The sequence below is a fragment of the Panthera tigris genome, chromosome F3 (genome assembly GCF_018350195.1).
Source record: "Panthera tigris isolate Pti1 chromosome F3, P.tigris_Pti1_mat1.1, whole genome shotgun sequence".
Classification (NCBI taxonomy): Eukaryota; Metazoa; Chordata; class Mammalia; order Carnivora; family Felidae; genus Panthera; species Panthera tigris.
In genome coordinates, this window is record NC_056678.1 from 24,642,462 (window position 1) to 24,654,473 (window position 12,012).

Genomic DNA, 12,012 nt, shown 5'->3' on the forward strand with positions numbered 1-12,012 from the left:
TATAGGTGCTGAGTTTCCATTAGAGGCATCAAAGCAGACTCTCTCTTGCCTCATAGATCTGATGGGGAACAGAATTGGTGATTATCTCTTAAAATACCATGTGCCTGAGCTGGCATGAAATGGCCAAGCCTTATCTTCCAGATGCTTTGCAGGAACGGAAGCCCGGGTGTCCTTGTGGCATGTATATGGAGACATAGTGCCACCGGTGAACAGTCCTCATAATTAGAACCCACATCCTCTTCTAGCCCAGCACACTTTTAAAGTGTAGGACAAGAACTACTCAATTGATTGGCTTTGGAGCTGGATGGATCCGCTAGTAGATGACGTGAGCATCATTTCTTTATGTATCAGATGTCCAACAGCTAAAACCCAGAGAGCTCTTTAAGAATAGAAACAGAAACCAGCCACACAAGTCTGCAAAAACATTATTTTTCTTCCTAGCCAAAATAGATATTTATAATCTTGAGCGTTTAAGTGGGCATAACCTTTTAAAGCACAATTTGGTAATACTTACCAATATTAAAAACATACATTCCCTTTGAACGAGTAATGTCACTGCTAGGAATTTATCCCGTGTATGTCCATGGACTATTTCAACAAAACATGTGTACAAGGATGGTCACTGACGTATTATTTGTCATGGTTTTAAAAATACATCAAAATGTCCATCAGTACAAGGACACATCCATATAATGGCTTACTATGGGCTGGTTAAAAGAATGAGATGGATCTGTGCGTGCCAATATGGAAAGATTTCTAAGATCCATCATAAGGAGCAAAGGCCAGCTATAGAACAGTGTGTGGACACAGTGTGATCCCTTATGTGTTAAAAAATGCACACATATGTGGAGATGGGCACATAATTACACTCAGTCACTCATTACACTCATTCTTGTGAAAGAATCTCAAGAAATGGTTAGCAGTGGTTAACTCCGGATAAAGGACTTGAGAAGGGGTGGAAAGGTGGCTTAACAGGGTAGGGTACATTTGGGAGAGAGATCAGGGACCAGTTTAGGTTTCTTATTTGTATTCCCCACTATTAAAAATATAACAAATACTCTATTATTATTCTACAGGGTTTCTAAGTTAGTGTCTTCAACAGCAATTGAGCGTGTGGCCAGCGAGGGAAGAAAAAGAGATTTTGGTAGAGCGATCAAGAATACCCCTGGCCAGCTGAGCTGAAGAGGAAGCATTCTTGTCCACACAGAGGAGGAAGTTGGCCCCTGCAGAAAGTGTTTAACTGTGCTTTGGAGCGGAGGGGGAACTGGAAAGAAGAAGAGTCATAATTTCCTCATCCGGATTTTTAATTGAATTTCATTCTTTTCTACTTATTGTACTTTAGAAAAGGGACTTTGATAAGAGGAACTAGCCCTTGCCTGAGAATATGAGGGACGAAAGTGTCATCTCAGGTCCCCAGAAAGATTCAAAAGGCACGCTCCTAGCCATCCCCCACCCCGCTGGCCAATCAGAAGCCTAGAAGAGAGGTATTAGGAGGGAATATTGACAAAGCTACTTAGCAAAAGACCTCGAAGGATGAAAAATATAAACCAGCCTTAGAGAACAGATCTTCAAGAGCTGCTGTTGCCACTGAACAACATGACTCCTTTGTTTTCCCAGGCCTGGGGAGAAAAAGAAAACCTTACGCTTCTGCATACAGTCTTGAACTTGTATTCATCAATCCACTTCATGTTCCTGGTTGGCATGGCATATGCAATTGCTTATCCCAGCAGTGTGAAGAGATAAGGCAAGACTGAGACTCAAAAGAGTCTATCGTATGGTAAGTCTCACCTGTCACACAATGTTTGTTTGTGACGTACCTGGAGGTTTTCCATTGGCCCAAATCCACCTCCGGGGCTTTCATTATGGAGCAAGTTTGTCAACATTTACCTGAGTAAAATATCCACTGACACTGGCTTAGATACGAATCTGATAAAAGAGCATGACTTTAACATTATTTTCTACCTGAGGCTGATCCCAGGATCACCATTCCCAGGGTAAGCATGAAATTTTCCCCTCTTCTCTCTCAACCATCCAGTCATTCAATATTAGGGCAGAAAAGGGTGGGTCAGCAACTTTACAAGCATTGTTGGATAATTTCCAAATGCTGGAGCTTCTTCAGGGAAATGAACTCCCCCCCCCCCCCCCCAGGGCAAGTTACTTCAGCTAGTTACAGCACAGGGCTAAGGAGGCTGAGGTCATGAGCTTATTTACCCTGAGGGCCAATTAGTTTCGATCTGTTTCATGGCCACATCCTGCATCCCTCAACCCAAACATCTGTTTCAAAAATGGATGCCCTTGATGGCGAGGGGTACTGATCCAAAGTAAAATAGATGTGTTAGTTCAAATTTATCATGCTCCTGGAAAAATGACACAGAACATGTCAACAATGTTAAAATTAACACCCCCTAGTGTCTGTTCCAAAGAGATCAAGAACATTAACACCAAGCAGACTTCAATGACCCCACACAACTGCTAGACTGGTCATCAGACAGCAAATAGCTGCCTATTCAGAGAGATCCCATTTCTTCTTCAGAAAGCTGTCCTACTGACAACAAACCCATTTTCCCACTAAGATAATTCTTAAATAAAATTATTTCCTTTAGCACGTACAGGCTGTCCTACTTGTTTACAGGTATTCCCCCGGGGAGGAAATCAGAACCAAATTCTATACCCTTTATATCTCACTAAGTATTTTACATAAAAACTAAACTGAATGAACATTTTAGTTCTGAGTATTTTTTGATCTGAGTATTTGATCTGAGTATTTTTCACACTAATTAGATACTGACCTTTTTCTTCTATTAATTGATAGTTCCTGGAATTGCCCCAGTTCTTCCCTTTCACCCACACACTATGCATTAAATACTCCCCCCCCCCCAGTTGGGTCACAGAACCCAACAGTGATACCTTTCCAGCACTCATAAAAAGAAACAAATTTACAAACTCTTTCCTCAGGCTTTTATCTATCTCCTTGTTTTTGAAGTTTCTCCAATGTAACGTGCACACATAAACAGTATCTGAAATACCATATGCACCCATATCTGAAGCACATATAAAGACCTAGAATTAGCCTTGGGGGCTATCTGACACACTCCCCTTGACCTAGAATTAGCCTTGGGGGCCATCTTACATACTTTGAAATCTGAGTACATCTGCAACCTTAAGCTCTCTGATCTCAAGATAAGCAAAGTTTGCAATGCCACAAATAAGAATCACCACTTTTAATCCCTGATTCCAGAAAATGGGCAGCCACACTGCTCACTTAGAACATGAGTCTGTCCACTAGGGGAGGAGGGAGTCTTGCCTTCTCTGTTGCTTTCAATTACCTACAGGTGGTCCCTGAAAGACTGGCAAAAGAAGTCTACTGGAGGCTCCCAGATCCACAGTGCCAGGCATACAGTTCTGCCAGGGGGCTGGAATTTGCCCTCAAAGAAGCACTGAAGCCAGGCCTCAGGGAGAGCTATAACTAATAACTAATTCTCTGGAGGTTGAGCCTGTTTTTAATGATCTCAGAAAGTATGTCACCCTACCCAGAGAGACTTACGCTGACCATGTATATCTTTATTCAAAATCTAAGGCATGGTTGAACCATGAAAGCCATACATCAAATGAGACTGTGTACAGAGAATCTGAGCTATGGAGTCCACACCCTCTTCCCTTTCTAGAATTTCTATTCTTTCCAACATCTTTCAAGAATCTTACCTTACCCAGTTCTTCGTGGGCTATCAAGCTATCCACAGTTCTTCTGTTTACCCCCTAAAGACCTGGAACATACTCTCTAAAATAAGATGCCCCCAAATCTCTCCAAAACATGAAGCATTATATATGAACACCATTTTATTTAATATATCTTACATACTATGTGGTTCCTCTTCCTTACTACTTGTTTATGAGGTCACTAGGAAAACCCCCATTCTCTTGACGTCTTCCCTCTTTTATTTATTTTCGATATCCCCCCTTCTCCCTCCTTAGCTTTTCCCTTCTTCTCTATCCTATAGTACAGGGCCCCTTTTCTCCTTTACTATTTAATCCTAAACACAGGCTCTGCCAGAGCTATTGCTGCATCATGCTGATTTGCACCAGCTGTGCCTTATGGTGGTTAACCCCATGCTTATAACAGGGGCTCCTTAGATCTTCCTCTGAGAACAAGACTCCACATATACATCTAAAAGTCAAAACTAGTGGGGTGGAAACGGAGCCAAGAATAGATTCTGCTTTGAACTACTGATCACATTAAATAAGAAAAAAAAAAATGGAACTGGAGGAAAGAAAAATGCTACCCAGAGTTATAGCTTAAGGATTTTTTTCTTGGACACATATAACAAACTATAAAGATAATCTACTCCTTCAAACGTCCCACTTTTAAATTTGATGTTAATTCTTTCAATATTAATGAGGGAAAGAGGCAGGTCAAGGCAGGGAGTGAAGGAAGGGAACACTGTCATCATGAAAAATTCAAGTGACAATAAAAAGTATACTCCCAAATTAAAATAAAGCAGCCAGGAGCTTTATCATGCAACCAGAGTTGGCAAAGCTTAGGATGCTTGAGAATCTTACAAAATTGTGAAAAACCAAGTGCATGAAGCAACAGTTGGGAATTCAAGTTTAATGATGTTATTCTCCAACTTTGGGCAAATCATAATCTCAGATCATCAGTTTTCCTATCAACTCCCTCTCTGAGGAGTCACTGGCAAGGTCACCAGATGGTTTGTGTATACTGAATTGTCTGCCCCGTTTATTTTCCATTATGGAACCATGTGTAATGGTCCTGTGTTTGAACACGATCAGATATTGTGAATGACTGTCATTAGAATGTAATGACTCTTCTTCATTTCTGCCCCAGTGCAACTATATTCCAGAGTCTCCAAACCAAACGCTATTTGTGCTAGTTCCATAGGATAATGGACAAATGCCATTGGTTTTGTTAAAAGAAAAATCTTGCAGATTGTAAAAATTTTTATTACTTTCAAAAACTCTAGTTAACCTCAAGATCAGGGACACAAACATTAATCCATCTGATGCAAGAGGACACCAGCAGTCCAAGAAAAATATGACAGCGTTAACTTTTTATTACAAAGCTCATCTACTTACAAGTTAGGTTCCCAAAGGCTATCTTCAAGTCTGTTTTTCTGTTAAGGCCAGGAGGACATTAAACAACCCACTGCTAGTAATCTGTTGATGGCAGGCAGAAATGTACCGCAGCTCAGGATAGCTTCAATCCATCTGTGGACGTTCTTAAGTTGAAAATATGTAAGAAACAGAACTTCTTGTACTCATTTTATTCACCTGAAGCACTTAGAGTAAGTTTCTGTCCACTAAAAATAGCAGCGGCATGATTTCAGGCTCCCCAGAAAACACAGCATTCCATCACACTTCAAGCACTGAATTATCAGTTCCTAAGCACCAAGAACATCGGCACAAAAATGGAGACTGCCACCCACAGTGGCAGACAAAGGTCTGGATATTTTGGTGGGCAGACTTTCCCCAGGAAGCATGAAACTTCTATGGCCCTTCACGATCTGCCCCTGACCTCCTTTCAAGCCTCATCTCTCCCCCTACCACTTCTTCTTTGAAGCCTATCTTCCATCCGTATTGAAGCACTCTTCGTCCCCCACCCCTTCTAGCCTCTATGGCCTTGCACATGCTTTTCCCTCTTCGTGTGCAAAGGACTTCCCTCCCCACCCGCAACTCTTGGTGTAGTTCACCCTGTTCATTCTCCACGTCTTGGTTTATACGTCACGTACTCGTACACATCATTAATTACTCTTAGCTTTCCCTAACCTCCCAAATTCAGGCAAAATAGGCCTCCTATGTGACCCCTTACAACCCTGTATCTCCCCTTTACTTTCCTGATCATGTGTATGATGCCTTTATGTTTGTTTTAATCTGTGTTCCCCCTGGACTGTAAACTCCATAAGACATCAGTCCTGTTCATAGTATTTACTCAACAAATATTTATTGAGCAATTGAACTATGAACAAATATTTATTGAGTAAATAATTCACTATTCTTTATTTACTAAGGTATAAATTAATTTATTTTAGATGTTTTATTTAATGATATCTGTCACTTTATTTTTTTACTTATTTACTTTTGCTTTAATTTTCAGAATTGTAAAACATACACAGAAATAGAAATAGATATAATCATGCTCATTATTACGACCATCTGTAATTGACAAATGTTAACAGTTTTGCATATTAATTTCACTCTATTCAAGACTTTCCAAAGGGCCAAAACTCAAATGGTTCTGTGATCGGTCCTGAGTTAACTACAGAGAGAAAAATGGAAATAATATTATCAAGCACTTGCTATGTGCTAATCATTGTCCTACATGGTTCATACATGTTGTATATTCAACCCCCTCCCAAAGAATATTATCCACACTTTATAGACGAAGAAACGGAAGCATAGGGGATTAACTACTGCCCAAGATAATACATCCAGTAAATGTTGCTCCCACATTCAAACCAAATGCTAGCTAAATCCAAAATCCAGGAGGTTTTCCTCTTTATTGCCTAAATCCTCAAATCCTATCATGTCTGGAAGGAGCTTGCACTTTTTGAGCAAGAAATAACACTTTCACATATGATAGGTACCCAATCATTTAAAAATGTCAATTAAGTGCTTACTATGGGTCATGTGCCACTATCTCATAAATGTGCAGAAAATTAAGTGAATCGGGGCACTGCATTCACTAGCATTCTGGGTAATTTAGCTAAAGAATAAGAATTAAGTGGTGGCATAATGCCACGGATGTTTCTTCACTGCAAAAGAAACATGCAACCATGGAAGCAGTGAGAAAATAGCATTAAGAGACTGAATAGGCCCCCGACTGGTTAAAGATGACTAACAGACACGCCACATTCTGACTAGATAGCCCCAGAAAGTTTCTCCTATTTCTACAATGACTGGTTGTGACATGAAAAGATTTTACAAGGTGACTAGATATTTAAGAGTCATATTTTAAAACTGGCTGTCACTTATGATTTCTACAGTGTCCGGTGTTTTTGTGTTCACAATTGAAAAAAAATGAAACCTAGGGATGAATAATGTGGCTCTTTTCTCCATATATCTTCTCAGCTCTCAGTTCAAATTTTTTTTTAAGTTTATTTATGTTGACTGGGGTGGGTAGGGGCAGAGAGAGACTCCCAACCAGGTTCTGCTCAGCGTAGAGCCGAACGCATAACTCAAACTCACAAACAGTGAGATCATGACCTGAGCTGAAATCAAGAGTTGGACACTTAACCCACTGAGCCACCCAGCCGCCCCTCAGTTCAAATTCTTACAGTTGCTTAACGGTCAGCACCTGCATGGCTCTATAGTTCCAGTGTGACCTAGTTAAGCCTCTGCATCTTCCTCCATGTGGTCCCTGCCTCCCTTCAGAAAAGGGGATGCCACCATCGGGCGCCTAGGTGGCTCAGTCAGTTAAGCGTCTGACTCTTGGTTTTGGCTCAGGTCATGATCTCACGGTTTCATGAGTTCAAGCCCCCTGACAGGCTCTGCACTGAGAGCATGAGCCTGCTTGGGATTCTCTCCCTCTCTCTTTCTCTCTCTGCCCCTCCCTCACTCGCTCTGTCTTGACCTCTCTCAAAATAAACAAACAAACAAACAAACAAACAAACAACTTAAAAAAAAAAAAGAAAGCAAAGGGATGACACCTTGCTCCCTGCCCAAAAGGGATGGTTTGTCCTTGTGTGTATACTTTGTATCAAGAGGCTTGCTACATTTCTGCCAGTAAGTCCTGTGCATGTGGGAATGGCTGGCCTTCTGTGTCAGTGTTGTCAGTACTTTGGACTTCTCTTAGCAAATTGTACTACTACTGGACTCCCAGTTGAAATCCTGGCTCCGGCTTTTGCTTTCACAGATCTACCACCCGCAACAACGCCTTAAAAATATCTCCTCCCACCTTGATATGGCATGATTCTTCCATCACAATGTTTCCAGTCTCTGCCATTTTTAGCTTCCCTGATCAACATTTTTACTCTGAAACAATTCAGATCTGTTCTTGGGCTGCATTCATCCTACTTAAGATGAAAGTTTTGAGGCAACAGTGAGTTCGTTTGTAAACACGATTTGACCATAGGGTGAACAAGAGTGGGTGGAGAGGGTATTCAGCTCACTGAGGACTCCTTTCATCAAGCTATTTGCTTTTATTGTCACTGTATTTTTACCAAACGCATATGTTGTTTATTTCTCAGAAATCCAATAAAATTGTAATGGGCTCTTCTTATTGGCAAGTACAAGCCACAGGATACCACATACAGTTCTGGGCCTTGGGTCTACCCTTTTATATCAGAGAAAATATCACCAACCAACCCCCACCCCCACCTCCCGCCCCTGCCAAATTCTGTCACTTGGGTGTTCTCAGGTGCTCTTATCAACATGTGAGATGGTGGTTTATCTGTCCGTTCCTTTGTTCATTCATTAGTTCATTCAACCAACATCTCAACACTGCAGTGATGTAATCTGAATAAGACAGACACAGTTCCTCCTGTTAGGAGCTCATTGTACACTAGAAAAGATTCTGAAATAAGCATTTGCCATATAATGTGACAAATGTATATAAAGAGGACACCAAGGGCTTTCTAAAAAAGAGTAAGGGGAAAATGACAAGGGCACACAACATGGTCTGTGGAGATGGAAGACAATTCCTAGAGTCTGAGGAATGAGTAAATGCCAGCTAGGAAAGGGGAAGGAAGGGCACTCTAAACAGAGAGAACAGCACGATGTGTAAAGACATTGGGGCTACTGACATCGGAGTTAAATTCTTTAAAGGGTGCTCATCTTTTACAATCAGTAATGCCCCACCCCTCAATCTTTACCTCACTGAAATTTTCTTCATCTATAAAGTTTCCTGACAGTCCTAGATCAGGATTTCCATTAAGTAAATCAGGTGAATATCTCAGATTCCAGGTCACAGAAGAAGAGTTCATAGTGAAGGATTTCAACTGTTTCTTCTCCTGGGCCCCTGGGAAAGGATGGGCCTTTAAAATAGTCACTGCGGTGGGAAGACATGCAACCTCTCCCCAACACTCTACATTTATAATCCAAGAACAAATTTAAATAATGTCATTTCTTCCTCGTATTTGCATCCTAAAAGGAGAAATGGGATTAAAGGACTGAAGACACTTCCTTTCCCTTTCATAGGAACAATTTCAGTTGGTAAGCTCTTCTCCCCCATCCCCTGCCTGTTTACTGCCTCATGCCAAGCTTCTCCTGACACAATGGGGTTTTCAAGGGAATAAAAAGAGATCCTGAAGTTTACAGTGAACAGATTGTGGAAAACAATGGCCTGAAACAAAACTGCTTTGCAAACTTTTTCTTGGAGATTTAAGATCCCCATGAATGCAAGCCCCATGAATGAAAGACTTTGAGGCCCTCAAGAAACTGGTTTCCTTTCTTCCTTCCTTCCTTCCTTCCTTCCTTCCTTCCTTCCTTCCTTCCTAAATTTACCTAGAGTTTCCTGTACTCTCTGTATCAAAATGCAAAGAAATGTTCATGTCTGGTATAGTGAACGCAGGGTTTGTTCTAGAACTGGGAGCCAAACAGAGCAGGCTAAATTGGTTACAAAGTGTCTACGAGATTTTTACAGGAGAAAGCTATCTTCATATCAATCCTGTCTTATTTTATCATCTTAGAAGGGTTTGCTTTACCACTCAAATCATCACCTGAGCAACTTGAATCAGCAGCCAGTATAACACAAGTTTTAGAACCCAGCCTGTCCTCTCTGATTCTTGACCACTGCCCCTGAGGGGCACACCTCACAGACAGGGTAAGGGGGGAGGAAGCTAAGTGGTTCTAAAACACACACATCTGACCACTACCCCAAAATTATTTGTATATCTCAACACAATGCTATTCAGTTGGGTTGACTGTCTTCCTGCCTGAAGGATCACTCTGTAGGAACTTTAGTGAGGGTAGTCTCATTAGAGTCAGGCAATTGTGTCCATCAGTTCAAGTTTCTATAGTCATTTAACCACATAGAAAGGCTCCTGGAGTGTGGGGACCTCCGAAATGCGGGGAACTCCTAAATTCTGATAGCAGGAGTAAAAGCAACTACTATACAACTGATAGGCCAATATAGTGTAACACTTTGTACTCCTCCCTCCTCACAGATTCATTCCCCAATAATGGAAGTCTACATCTATTGCTTATTATGTAGAAGACACTATTCTAAGCATTATACACATTATAATTCAATTCATTCTCACAACAATCTTATTAGAATATCATTTTTATAGATGAAGAAATTGAAGTACAGAGAGATTAAGAAATGTGACAAGTTCACATAGCAAGTCTGGTTCCAGAGTCCGCGTTCTTAGTCCCTCTGTATATTTTCTGTATTCAATATTTATTAAGACCCGCTATGTGCCAAACACTGTAAATATTATTGGGCATATATAGGTGAATATGACAGAGGCTCTGGCCTTGAGGAGCTGACATTCTAGTTTGGGAGACAGCAATATATAAATACAAGTACCTTTCATTTGATAGGTCTTACAAGGTAGATAAGCAGAGGTGTTGTGAGACCACACAGCGGGGTCACTAACCCTGACCAGAGGGGTCAAGGATATCTTCTGTGAAGAGGTGATACATAAGCACCTTTTCACACCAACACTGAAATGTAACTACAATGAAAGTTTTGATATCCAGAATGTCCCCATCCCCCACCCCGTGGTTTAGACTGTGAAACTTATTCAAAATGTCATGTGCCGTAACTCAAATGGTCTTACACTGGGCAACGTGGAGCTCTGGCAACAAGAGCCGATGGATAAAAATAAGAAGCTACAAACTTGGTAGATTGGAGCTAGAGAGACCCCTTGATAAAAAGTGTGTGCCCCATGGTAATAACCTGTTTGATGAGCAGTGTCTCAAGGGCATAGGAAAACACTGATGTGATTCTGACAGGTTTTAATGTCCAAGGAAGCAACAAGAGCTCAGGAAATGGGTGAAAAAATCCAGCTTCCAAACAATCGGACTGTTCACAATTGGGCCCCAATCAACAGCTTGGGGTATGTAGAGCAGAGCTCTGCTGTGCAGAAATGAGAGCTACAAAGAGTTTAGCAGAGTTTTAGGGCTCCATTTCAATAGGATGAGGTTAAGGGCCGGGTGCAGCCTCCATGAGACCCTGGGATATTATACAAGAGAACGGAGATGGAAGCCCAGGCACACACACGGGGACAGCACTCTGAGGAATGAAGAAAGCTATGACTCGTTGGGTACGTTGGTGTTTACTCCCACCAGACATTGCAGAGCCAAGCTCTATGAAAGCAAGCCTGGTAGCATTTATTGAGCTAAGGACGCTGTGTGCCCTGGCCAGGATGAGTTAAAGTCTGGGCAAGGAAACCAAATGTAGAATCAGATTGATTTAAACAACTTTGATAACTGAGAACAAACTGAGGGCCGATGGGGGGTGGGAGGGAGGGGAGGGTGGGTGATGGGCATTGAAGAGGGCATCTTTTGGGATGAGCACTGGGTGTTGTATGGAAACCAATCTGACAATAAATTTCATATATTAAAAAGAAAAATAAACAACTTTGGTAGACAACTTCATGAGGAAATAAGAGTATACAAATGAAGAGAGACAAACTTGAGTTTGAATGTTACTCTGCCACTTACCATATGTATCTTTGAGCATATGCCTTAATCTCTAATCTTCAAAATCCTTATGAAATATACACCTTTGGCTGTGGTAATTAAATATATTAATGGATATGAAAGTGCCAACTATATCTAATTCTTGACCCAGGGAAGGTGCTCAATCAATGATATTTTCCCTCCCCTACAAACCCCAGTTGAATATTATTCAGTCTCAAAATTCCATTTCCTGCTACTGATGATACATCTACTTTATTCATTCCAGCAAAAATACTTCAAGGCATTTTTATATATTAATAACTTCCTAAGCAGGACATTTCTATCCCATTGCCTCACACTAAAATTTGTGGCAGAGCTTAAAAGAAATTCATTCAGAATCCCAAAGAAGAACCCTAATTCTGTCATCGAACC

The 12,012-nt window shown here is 41.1% G+C and overlaps 1 protein-coding gene across 4 annotated transcripts in view; it reads right to left on the minus strand.

The window, feature by feature from the left end:
* The window catches only part of RGL1 (ral guanine nucleotide dissociation stimulator like 1), a 253,629-nt gene that overhangs the window by 140,076 nt on the left and 101,541 nt on the right, over nt 1–12,012 (minus strand). The window lies entirely within an intron of this gene.